General features: G+C 37.8%; 1 protein-coding gene across 3 annotated transcripts in view; it reads left to right on the forward strand.

Moving 5' to 3' along the window:
* Window positions 1-13,245, forward strand: part of MGAT5 (alpha-1,6-mannosylglycoprotein 6-beta-N-acetylglucosaminyltransferase) — a 111,375-nt gene that overhangs the window by 29,300 nt on the left and 68,830 nt on the right. Inside the window, exon 2 of one of the 3 annotated variants that reach the window (XM_040704259.2) lies at window positions 12,529-12,870. The exons of the other annotated variants lie outside the window; for them this stretch is intronic. The gene's annotated coding sequence lies outside the window, so the exon portion shown is untranslated. The remainder of the gene's footprint in view (window positions 1-12,528; window positions 12,871-13,245) is intronic. 3 annotated transcript variants of the gene reach the window in all.

The following is a 13,245-nucleotide window of genomic DNA, read 5'->3' on the forward strand; positions in this document are numbered from 1 at the left end:
CCATGATGTGATGGAAGTACAGTGAGTATAGTAGTATGCAAGAAACTCTATGTTAGAGCCTAACAAGCCACTCGTTCTTAACTTCAGTGACCTCTCTCTGGGTTGTAGTCATGAATGACAACAAGCTACTGCAGTCACTAGCTGCAGTCAGTGCAAGCTGCAAGCATGCTGTGAGCATTAAGTTGATACACTGGAAAGCAACTCTGTTTAATGGCACTGATCTGTTTGGATGGAAGCTTTTCTCTTGGCCTGGCATGGCTGACGCTTTGTGAGTACCAGCCCATATAAACTGAAGCCTTGTTCTTTCAGCTGATCCCAAGAAAGTTGTTCTATCTCTAAGCCAAATATTTGGTGGGCTGTTTTCTTCTTCTGGAGATTAAAATTCCAATGCAAAGGGGAAGAAACAAAGGCTGAGGTATTTAAATCATACTCAAAAAAGAAATCTGAAAAATCTGATACATACCAAAATCATTCTGTTCTTTATCAGTATGTGCTTCTTGGTTTGTGCTTATATAAAAATGAAGAAAGGATGTTATGCAAATCAGTGTTTCTTAGTTTGACACTCACTACGCAGCCACCTGTTAAAACATAATGGTATGGATGATTCCCAGTACGAGATATGAAAGCTTTGCAGCTTGTGATGTTTGCTAACCTTCAGAAAGCAGATCTTGTTATCAAAGTAGAATTTGAGAGCCTGTAAAAGTAAATGTGTACGAACTTTGAAGGTAGTACATAGGCTGGAAAATAGAGTTGTGCTCGAGCCAGGAAGAGACCGGTCAGGTGACTCTTATAGAAAATTTCACTTCCTTTGTACTTCTGATCTACAAATGTGGGCAAGGCTGGGTTTACAACCATTATTTTCATCTGTCTTTAGATTATGCAAAAAGCTTATTGACATTCTTTGCAAGACCACTTGGCTAGTAGCCCAAACTCAGTATCAATAAACATACTTACTAATGCGTTGTCAGACCAGTGAGAGAAGTTTGTTCTCAAAATACATGTGAAGTAACTACTGGAAGTTGCTGAAGTCTATAAGGGATATTTAGTTGTACCTCCTCTGACGTTTGTGCTTAGCTATGTGGAAGTACAGTATTTCTTAGTATCTCTGTCTACATGAGTCTGGGCTCAAAACATTTCGAAGACAATGGCTGTTTTGGAACATGTGAAAGTATTAAAGTTCTGCAAAATTTAAGTCTAAAGGAACTCTGGGTTGGTGCTGACCTCTCAGTGATGTTCACCAATTTAAGTCATTACTGTGATGGTAGATGTTGCCTCCAGCATTGTCATACTCCCTTAACAGAGACCCATAATGTTTTGTGCAAAGGTAGCATTGTATCTTGTCTCTAATGACTATGGAGAGCTGTAGAATTGATTATACATGGGAATGTATATACGTGTAATGGAACACTTCTTGTTGTGCTATGGGCAAGGTCCTTATGGTGTACACTGATACAAGTGTTTGGAAGATAATTGCATAGAGATCTGACTATGAGATTTTTTTTTTTTTTGAGAAGTTGATATACGAATAAGACTAGCAATAATACTGAGGAATAGTAATTGAGGGAATTTCCAGTTATCCTTGAGAATTTATTGAAGAAATATAATGAAACAGGAAGTTTAATCACTGGCTGCAGCTTTCTCATAAATGAAAAACCCAACTTGTTCCTCACTCAGGGTGAAAGCTCTACCACTTCTAATAGTATCAGGAAACACCGAAAACCCCTTGAGAAACAGTTATCCTCTATTGATGTTTACAGTCCAAATTGTATATGAGAATTTATTAGTTAAGCGTTGCTTGTGGCCATGTAAACTCACTTTTATCTGTTGACATGTCAATCATAATGTTGATTTAATAGTATTTACTGTTCTTTATCTGTTTGGCTTTTTATAGTCTTGCATGACCTGGTGTGTTGAGCCGTTCGGTTAGTTAAGCCCTTGTCTTTTCAGGATAATTTTCTAGCACCTCATTGTCTGTCCAACGTGTGTTTTGTTAACTCTACCTTGGACTTGCATTGAATTTTTTTTCTTCTACCCCAAGTCTTCACTTGGGGCATTTGTTTTCTTTCTCACCTTTTAATTTCTCAACTAACTTAACACTTCATCTCTTTTTTTCCCCTCTTTCTTACTGTTGTTTTCTCTACAACTTCCTTCCCATATCTATTATTCTGTAACTGCATAAATTGCAATGTTGATAAATTGCTGGGTTTTTTTCAAATTCTTACCCATAGTTAGAAGATCTCAGCTTTATTTTTCCTGTTGTATCATGTTATTTATGTTTAACCTGTTATACCTAAAGCGTGAATACAAAATTGCTGCCTCTTTCATTTTTCTGGTCTAATTTTCCAATGAAGCAAGTCATCTAATTTTGTCCTTCATAAGTTCAGAATGCAGTGGTTAATGGGTAGCATGTGATGTGCACAGCTTTAGCATGTTACTGTGCTGCAGAAATTCCAGCAGCCCTTTTTGATATGGTTACAGCTTATTCAAATGTAAGCTAAATTCTGGTTGGAAGCGTTTTCTGACTTAGTAAGCCTGCAGCTCTATGCCATTCTATAACCAAAACACGTGTAAAGGAAGTGTAGCTTCTTGTATGTCTATTTGGTCATTAAAACTTCCATTTTGTTACTTGAGGGGGTAACTGCAGGTAATTGAATTATGTTTGTGGGGGTTTTTTCTGGCTGTTTCTGTGGTGAGTTTGGTAGTTCAAGATAGTATGGGATGTTCCTAAACATTGCTTTGAATGTGATCTGCTCTTTGAAGTGAATTGTAACCTTGCTAATAACACTTCAACTTATATTGCAAGGTACTCTTGGAGATCACAAACTAGATTCCCTTTCAATTAAAACATTCCAGGAATGCAAGAAATGTCCTCAGACTGTTGGCATTTAGTCATTAAGGTGGACTAGATAAAATGCACAGCACCGTCCCCTGCTATTAATATGCACAGCCCATACATCCCTGAGCTGAAATGCCTGTGGTGTGAACGTCAGGTCCTCAAAGCCTATCGTTTTGTTTTGCTGTTCTGTTGTGTTGCATGCTGACACAAACAGAGATTTTGAGACCTAAGGTGTGATTTTCTGTCTGGTAGAGGCAGGCTTCAGACTTCACTTCATGGTTCATTTAAGGATAACTTCAGCAAGGAAGTAGCTTGTGTAAGTTCTAGCTGCATCCTTCAAGAAGGGAAAGCAAATCCATGACAACTCTGAAATTAAAGCATTTGATGTTGTAAATAATTAAATTTGCCAAGATATTAGCATTTACTTTGGAACTGCACTGCAGAAGTTGTGAAGGTTTGCTTTCAGCAATGAAAATGGAGCTACTTTTGCTAACAAACCTTGAATGAATGTATTGCCTCAAGAAAATGTACTTTGGAAAAGAATGTGTTTCCACTAATTTAGGTGATTTACAAAAGGCATTGAGACATTGAAGAAGGTGGATTAGAACCAGCAGGCTTTCTTAAGCTTTCTTTGGTACAGGTAGACTAGAGCTATCAAGAGGACCTTGGGAGTGAGAGGCTGAAAAAAAAAAGGTGCATTGTTACTGACAGGGTATAAGCAATGAAGAGTGCTTTTTGGGCTCTTCATCTGTCCGTCAGTACTAGCAGGTTATTGAACTGTTATGTTATGTAGAATATCAGCTCAGGACTTTCTCACATTGTTTCCTGGATTTGGGGGCAGTGTGTGTGCCCTCTCTCTCTTCCTTGGAATTTGAGAGCAACAGTATGATATTACTGATTCACTTTCCTTATGCTGCTGCTTCTGGCTGTATTTCCAGCTTTTTTTTTTTTTTTTTTTTCCTTTCTCCATTTAGTTTTGCAAGGGGCCACAGCTGAAGTAGAGCCATTCCTCAGTTTGCCAGTACAAGCTGTTCTACAGCTGTCAAGGGATGTTGGAAAAAGAGAGGCTGTTTTCCACCTACTCAAAATAGTTTATAAGTTTTATGCCCTACACTATACTAAGTACAGCTCCTACTTCTGTGAAGGAAGCTTGTATACTTTATTAAATCTTGCAGAGAACTGAAAAGCTGGCTGCCTTTCACGTGCATCCATCGCAGTTATAAAATATGCCATGTAGCAAGTGAGACTGGTGCCATGTTTAGTGTTGTGCTGCTGGCTTTCCTTTGAAAATACTTCTGTGGTTGTGGCCGTATCATTCATAGCAGATTGTGAGAATTGTCTGCAGGGAGAAATCCTTCTGTTTTAAAGGATTGTCTCATTACTATCCACAACTGGCTGGACAGATGAGAACTGCATATGTAGTGAAGGCTTTGTCTGATGCTCCATTTAGCATTTATCCAGTGACTCGATTCCCCTCAGGTGTTTTCTCCTCCAAAAGCACAGGACCATCATTGCTTTCAAGCCCTACTATTGCTCTAAAGGTCTGTCTCGTGCGACTGCAGGTTTTTAATTGGGGTTTTTGAACGTGTAGAGAACTACATATACGTTAAGCATTTTGGTAGTGGGAATGCTGTTTTAGTGTCACGAGGTTGTTACAGTTTAACAAAAATATCAGCTCTGTAGCTCTGGTGCTGCTGCTGACTCAGTAACACTGTTGTAACTCATCAGCTAGAATGGGTTTGATTGCCTTCAGATATAAAGCACATTTCTTTGCAATGCTGTTGTTTCTTATTTCTCTTTATAAGTAAAAGTAGCAACTTTCATTTCAGTGGAAGTGCTCATCTAACTGTATCAACGGTTGGTAAATACCAGTGTCTGTAAACAGCATTTATTCAGGAGATACAAGATACACATTCAAATGCTCTGCTGTCTTTCTTTTAAATTAGATGTCAAACAAATTGCAATCTCACCCTTTCTGATAATAAAGAAAACATCTTAAATACAGAAACTGGAGCAATGGAATAATCAGTAGCACTGTTGTTTCCAAATGGGTGACTTGAAATTTTAGTTCCATTAAATACTCTGCTTTGGAGATGCAGTTTGTGTTTTCAACCGTTTGTCTAGCCACCTAAATTGGACTGTATTCAAGAAGCTTGCCAAGAACAAACTTGTAGGGAGAAATGTTATACTTTGACCCAGGTTCAACATGTTCTAAAGCAAGTAGAAATAAATATTTCTTAAGACTTTATTTAATGTTCACCTTAAATAATTTGGGTTATTTTCCTCCCTATGATACTGTATAATCTTACTTAATAACATATACTTACAAATTTCTTAATTCTTTCTTTCTATTGTAACTCAGCTTTCCTGTCTTCTGTTGTTGTGGCTTTTATGGAAAATTTGGATGTAGAATCCTGTAGCTGCAATCTATTGAAACCCAATTAATTGAGAATTTCTTTTTTGGATTAATTATCTGCCATTCCCAGCAAAGTCTGAGAAATTCAAGTAAGTTGATTTTCTTACACAGATGTACTTAAAAACTTAAATGTCTTCTATTCTTCACAAACTTTTCCTGTAAGATGTAATGAGCATTTTGAGCATGAACATGTTTGGATCTTTCCTTAAATCTTGTACTGTATTTTCAGCTGTCTAAAGACTACATTTAGTGTGCTGACAATCAAGTTGACAAGAGATGGTAGTTAGGCATCCACATTGATGAGAGCTTTCTTGTTAAATACAAAGCACTTCTTGACTTTTCTCTGTGAACTGGACAGGGCTGCTGTTGAGAGCTGCTTGTTTTTCTCTTGGACAGACTGCAAGATGTGATGTAACAGGCTGATTTGTGGTTAACAGCAGTGAGCGAGTCTGAAGTATCTGCTGGATGCATGAAATGAGCTAACAGATTAGATTTTTTATATAATAAACATTTCTTCTCAGAGTGCTAAGTGATTTGGTTGCTTGGATTGTAAGCTGAAGTTAATTCTATTTTGTCATTAAAAATATTTTCTGAATAAGTTCAAAGCAATTTTCCTTAACTCTTGTTACAGTAGGTAAAGTGTGTTTTAAGGAGACAGGAGAGAATTCCCTGAAACCAAGTTGTACGCACAGGATTGCAAAGAAAAAACAATGACAAGCTTTTTGTTCATAACTGATCTAAGTCGATCTAAGAAGTAGCAAGTGCCAGACCTATGCCTTTCAGTGGTCAAATGCCAAATGTAAAATTGAAAATAACATAAGATGGTGTCATATATGAGATGGACGTCACGTTTGGTAGATGTGAGGAGAAGAGAAGTTATGTACTTGTGTCCACATTAGAAAACTTCTTATCCATGATATCTATTTTTTAATTTATCTAAGTTAATGAAGTTTGTTAAGGTTTGTTTGTACAAGGGACTCTTGAAAGCATGAAAATCACTTGCGGACTTCTTTTGCTGGTTTGGGGGATCTCGTGTAAGTCTTAGGAGGACTGGGGCTTTCAGTCTATTTTTTAAGTTTCTTTCTTGCAAAATATAATGAAAAACAACTTTCTTAATCTCTTGATCACCATGCTGACATGCCAACGCATCCTTTTCCTGAGCAAAAAATGCAGCTTGGGGAATCCTTTAATGCAGTGACAAGAAATGTGAGTAATTTACCTTACAATTTGCCTGTAAATAGCTGTAAAAATTCCAGTTTCTTTCATTTGTTCAAAGTCAGGAATATTCCTGTTGCTCTAAAGTTGGAGGAAGTCTTCCTATTCCTAATCCTTAAATTAGTCCAGTTTTTTAATCTCTAGGCACTGTTATTAAAAGATCAAGATAGTTTGTGATTATGGCCTTAAATGCATTGTCTGGAATGGTTTTAATCCCTAAGGATTATTTAAATCATAAGAACTTCAATCCATAAGAATTTTACCTTTTAGATTTTCTTCTATCCTTTTGCTTTTAATCCATATGAGTTAAAAACAATGAGATCATACAAAATCCCTTGTCCTGTTCTTTCTCCATATAAAATCTTCAGTTGTGAGCTTCTTTCACATTAATGTTGGGGAACTCTTGAGCTCCAGGTCTACTGCCTGAGTAGTATTTTTTCATTGTCTTGTTTGTCAGCTGTATTTTGATGTAGTTGTTTTCATTCTACGTAGTTGTCCACTCTATCCGTGCTCCAGAATTGTCAGATTGATATGCATCTTCACTTGAAACTTAGTGTTCTCTCATCTACTAAAACTTTTTTATGAATTCTTTAAAGAAAATCCAGTAAAAGGTTGAATTAAGCAGAACATGAAGGTTGAGGATGCAACGTTTTTCCAAATGTTTTATGTTAAATCGTTTAAGCTGCATAAAACACCTGTAGAGTTTGTGACTTCCAAAAGGGTTTTAGGTAGAAAAATGGAGAATGGTATTTAGCATGACAGCTTGGTGTGTAAAAGTAAGTAATAACATTTGTGGCACTGTTTGATGGCTGTAGGGCAATCCTTTTGCCCACTATGAGGGGAAAAAGCAGACTTTTCTTACATCCTGGGTGTAGCGTTGTGTATCCTTTCCTTGTCTCTTGGTTCTGGCTGACAAGGTGTTTGCAGGGAGATTTGCCACTATAATCACTGTGTAACTGTTAATTTTTTTCTCTTCCCTCCCTGAAATATTAGGGTAAGCAAAGAAAAAGAGGGAAAAAGGCAATTTAACTTCTGTAGGACTAAACTGCAGAAAATTATATGCTTGGTAGAAAATTGGAAACATCTTGGAGTGCGCTGTAAAATCACAGGCCTACATGGGGAAATGCTTGTTGAGCTGCCACCCAAACTGTTTCTATGTGGAGAAATTTATTTTTGAAAGTGAAGGCGAGCTGCTTGCTCAAGATGAAAATTTACTTTTTTTATGGCATCTTTTCTCTCCTTCCACTTCATCCTACCACCTCCTGCCAATTTCTACTACATGCACACACACAAAAGCAAACATGTCCCCCAAGCCTAAAAAAACAAACCCAGTATTTATGCTTTTACTCTCCCTCAGTCCATCTGGTCTGCTTTCACTGTTGTGACCCAGTGTTGTGCTGCTTTTCTCACTTCATGGTATTGCATCCCAAGTTGCCACTTCAGAGCAGTACGTGGTACCATTTCAGCTGTGGGCGGGGGGGCTGAGAGAAAAGAAGCAATGACATCTGTCAGCTAAAGGAAAAGAACTTGTTGGCAGAAACATTGCTGAAAATAAAGTTAAGCAGTAGAAAGAAGAACAGAACTAAGGCTGTGTGGTTCAGATGAGGAAATGTTTTTCTGCATCATTTTGTATACTAAGGAATGTCCGTTTCAGAACGTACACTTGCATGAATGTTTATGCATGATTTTGCTACTAGACAAGGCTGGTACAACTGCATGATCTTTTTTCAGCTGCTTCTCCTTCCTCAGTAGCTGGGGTTGGAAAGTCTTTGAGGTGTGTAGGGAGTGTGTTACAGGATGATCACAACTAAGTGTTGAGAGCTTATATTGAAACTGATGAAAATCTTTTGAGGTGGCTTAATACCTATGGGCCATCATATACATACAATTGAAATAAATTCTGGTTAGTTGTTGAAATCAGGAGACTAACTCTGATCTGACCACGTATTTCCTCACTTCAGGGTAACCAGGTGTGGAAAGAGCTGGATTTACTGCCTGCCCCATGGTTTTTGCATTTAAGATGGTCATTGACTAAAATGACAGTGAAGCAGTTTCTGAACCTTCAACATAGCAGTTTAGGGCATTGAGTTTTGATTAGATACGTGTGTGGTTTTATGCTACCAGAGGGTATTTCCTGAGTCTGTTTTGTTGGCATGTCAGTGCTGGAGATAAAGTGTATGTGGTATGGTCAAATCAGAAGTTGTGTTCAAATGTAAGCATTCTTATCAGAAACCTGGCTTATTTTTTCTTCTCTCTTATGATTTTTTTCTGGTCTTTTGTGATCACTGTACATCACTGTTAAGTAGTAAGTAGTAGTATATTGCATTATTAATGCTGTATGTGTGTGTGTGTGTGTGTGTATGTGTGTGTGTATATATATATATATATATATATATATATATATATATATATATATATATATAAAAGAAGGAAAAGCAGGTTCAGCTTCCAACACCAGTAAAGAAGCTTGTCATCTTGCACTGCGTAAAGCAGGTGGGAGTGGGCAGACTTTAGTAACAATTGTGCTGGCTGAGAACACAGACTGGCCAGCACGGCTGGGACATCTGCTGGAACGCTCCCTCAGGAACAGAAAGCCTCAGTACCAGGAAATCCATTAATTTGCATTCAGTTGGGGTATAGTGCACATCTGTTTAGGCAATGGAGCTGCAGGAGGAGACGAGTTAACATTAGCCTGGAATTTTAGTGTATGTGTATGTTGGAGCGTGTCTCTTTTACACTATTAAAGCCTAGCAATCCCTGCTGCACTCAGTTCTCCTAGAAAGGAGGTTTTATAGGGTTGCCTGTCTCTTTTAAGACGTATTACATCTGCTTCTGCACAAAGCATGGCTCCTGGCATGCCTTAGCAGAGGAGTGTGGGGATGTGGCAAGTGTTTTCACTCACCACTATTTTCTGGCTGTGGCTCTGGTGTCTTGGCAGACCACTGGATTGACGCTTGAATTGTCATTAACTTCTAGGTTAATGTATCTTTTGTAAGAGTGGAGGAAATTCACATCTTGATGTTTGTCCTCTGTTAGCCTGTTAGGAGTTGTTCTACAGTATCAGATGGTTGCAAGCAGAAGTGCAGCGTGGCCTCTTCAGCAAACAGTCTGGAAAACAGATCAATGTTTGCATTAGGATCCTAATGTGTGGGTTTTCTAAGAGAACCTCTTGGAGTTGGCTGTGATGCAGTAGCGAAATTTGTCAGTTAGGCGTGGTGGTGTGATGTTGAGGCTGAGTTCGTGTTTGTGCATGCATGTGGGTAAGAGGAGAATTAGAAATAAGGAGAATTAGAGATTGCTGTGAGTGAAGGTTAAGAAGACTGGTAAACTTGCTTTCTACAGATTTAAAAAGTTTAAGACAGAACTTCACTAGGCTGATACTTGCTAACAGTGCATATCGCTATTGTTTGTCTCTTACTCGTTCCTCATCACTGTCACTGCATATTCAAAGCACTTAATTTGTAACAATCTCTATTTAAGTAAGTGATGAGCACACAGCACCGCAGAGCTGACGCTGTGTGTTAAGCACTGGTAGCTGCATCCTGTGATGGAGAGCCCTATGTGTTTCTGGGTGCTTCCTAGTCCTGGGCCCTGTGATGTTGCCAAGGGGTGGCTCTCAGGCAGCCATTTCGGCCTCGCAGTTGCTGGAAGGCCTGAGGTCTATTCCTCACAGCAGCAGTGCTATTTTCACTGAGCCACTTGGTACAGAAATGCTTATACACTGTTTACTAGTCATGCAATATGAGTATGCTCATAATAAATTAATAATAAATAATGTTTATCTGCTGCTACTTCTGTGCTTCTGCTTTGGCTACGAACAATTAAGGTTTTTTAGCTGTAGAGATGTTGATGAACAGTGTGGAATTTCCCCTTGAATCTTAGCTGAGGATAGTGCAGTTCCAGGCTTACCCCTGACTTCATTCCTTACATAGCTGCGGATTGAGCAGAGAGCTTTAATCTTTCTGTAGGTACGTACTACAGAGACTTTACTTAATCTCTTCTAGCTGTACTGTAGATGAACATCAAAATCTGTTCACATGAACGTTAATAGTTTGTACTGTATTTTAAGCCTTCGAACAAATAAAACAAGTTCACCTGCAACATGAAGTCTTAAAATGCTGAGGTTTGCATCTCTGGTATACGTGGTCACTTCGGTATTACTTTCCTAATATCCTAAATAGTATGAGGACTTTTTGGTTATGATGATGTAGGAATGGTAATATTATCCTCTCTAACTGATGAATTGTTCAGGTGTTGAACAGTGGCTTATTGAGTATGGAACAGGAAAAGTGCTTTAATGAAACTGTTTGAAATACTGAAAATACTAATATTATTAAAATTCTTATACCTATGTAGAATGGGTATAAAGTTAGCCCTTTATTCCAAAGAAATGTGCTAACCGTGTCTGTTTAGGGCAGTAGCAGTTCTGTTTTGAGTTACGTTTATTGCAATGGGTGATCTGTTTAAAAGAGAAAATAAAGTGTGTCTGAAATAAGGGAAAAATGTGTACTGATTTGGTTATGATGAGATTTTGAATGGTCGGGGTTGAATTTAAGGAAGAACAGAACAAAACTGATCTTTTATTAAAGTGTGGGCTTTTGTGCCTTGTATATCTTTTCATTTTCACCTTGTTTTTCTCACTTGACTTTTAGTTTTGGTACATTAGGTGTTGTCAGAAAATCAGGATGAATCATCTTCCTAACGTTTCCATATAAAACCGAACAACGAGGACATATCTGGAGAGGTACTGGAATTGTTTCAAGAGTTATCTTAGAGTGAGACCACCTCTTTCAAAGCTTTAAAAAGAAAAAAGAGAGAAGTCTGTTACACTTTAGAGGCACATACAGATATGTTTCCATAAGAGCTGATTTCTTTTTTCTTTTATGACTCAAAGTAGTGGGGGCCATTCTTCCCTTTGCCAGAGTATCTTAATTCTTTCTCACGGAAAAACTTCAATATTTCCTGACTACCTTCTTATTTTTTTGAATGTATTTAAGATTCTTTTCCTGTTTGTTGATGAACAGGATAGAAAAGTTAACAGCTTTATTTATGTAGATAATGCTGATAAGGTTAGACACGTGCCAAATAAAAAACGATACTTCCATTTTTTGAATTGCTTTTTAGTATTTACTGTGTCATCTCCTAAACTAATTACAAAAACTTGTTAGCACATGTCTACTGGTAGGTTTACTTTCTTGTTCACTGTTTTCATCTTCATGTAAAACTGGTAATGGGGGATAAGAAATACTGACTGTTTTAACTAAAGGTCCTACTGCTATAGAGTACGCTGTCAGTTCTTTCATGAAACCAAGTCACTGAGGGAATTATGTTGGATATTTCAGATTTCTTTTTGAAATTGCAATGTTGTTTTAACTATCCATCCATTTTTTTCACATCAGATGTTGCAAGAGAAATAGTACAGCATTCGTTTTTTAGTAAAATGATGATATTCTACTTTGTAGTCGGCCCAGGAGTGTCCCTAGACTATAGTGAAGTGAACTGAAACAAGTAAAGTTTGCGTTTTCTTGAGAAATTGACTTACGTTTATGGAAAGCAGTTTCAATCTTTTGTAATGTTTTTCGGTGAAGTCTCATTTTTTTCTTTGCCATTCTTCCTAAGCAACAGATGGCTACAGATTGTTCTTTTAGCAGCATAAATGCATGGTACAGTTACTTTCTGTTCTGCTTTTAGATTTTCTGTGTAATGCATTCATTTTGGCAATCAGTAGTAATCAGTAATGTACGTGCACCCACAAGTTGTGTTGGAAGTTGAGTAGTCCAAAGGCATCTCTATCCTTTTGCAGAACTGTTGGTCGAACTGAAAGGGGAAGATCAAAAGGGAATTTTAACAGAGTACTGCCAGCAGGCATCTGTGTAATTATCCTATTAAAACAAAGTAACGTCTGCATTATCTGTGCATGTGTAGAATGGAAGGGAACGTTATATTTTCTAATCCTGTCTGGGAGCATTACGAAGTTAAAAGGATCACATTTTACCAAATCTGTGTTTTAACATGATAGGTTACACTTAATTACCTTTGAATTACCTTTCTTCTATTGTAGGGTGTTATGCTAAAGACCCTGCCTCTGGCCCTCATTGCAGAGCTTTTCTTGCCTTGGGATACTTTATGCCAGTTTTTATCTTCGAGTTTACAGTGAAAAGATGGTACTACTGTTTCTCTTGAAGGCAGCTAGCCAACTCTTTTTCCTTAGTGTGGGAAAAGCACAGAGAATATTAATTTTAGATACAAAAGATGTGTTGTAGCATTCAGAAGTACGTGTTTTGAATTCAGCTGTAAAGTGCAGACTCATTGGATTACATTTTATGAATAAGGAGTAACGATGCATGGCAGAGGCCACACAGGAGCAAGAAGAGATTATTCCAGCCTTCTGACTACTTGCAGTGTAAGCCAGGAGAGAGTATTGCTTTAAATAATGTAGACTTCTTTTTTCCTTTTTTTTTTTCTCCTCGCTCTTTACCCCTGAGGGAGTCTGATTTCCTGATCATCTATCTAGCCATATGCCGTAGCTCTTGCCAGGATCTCCTAACAGTGTCATTGCCAGCTAAAATTACTTGTTTTCTGAGAACTGAATTACGTTAAGAATCGTCTTAAATTGCTGCATTGGCAACATCACAAAGTTTTGTTTACACACAGGAAAAATAAAAATATGTTGAAGCAACCTTGTCTTGAAATTTAGATTGGAAACAGCTTCAAGCATTGAACTTGATCCAGATATTGAGAGGTGTTCTACACCTGCTCAGGCACATCGCTTTTTCTT

This window comes from Gallus gallus, chromosome 7, assembly GCF_016699485.2.
Source record: "Gallus gallus isolate bGalGal1 chromosome 7, bGalGal1.mat.broiler.GRCg7b, whole genome shotgun sequence".
NCBI lineage: Eukaryota > Metazoa > Chordata > Aves > Galliformes > Phasianidae > Gallus > Gallus gallus.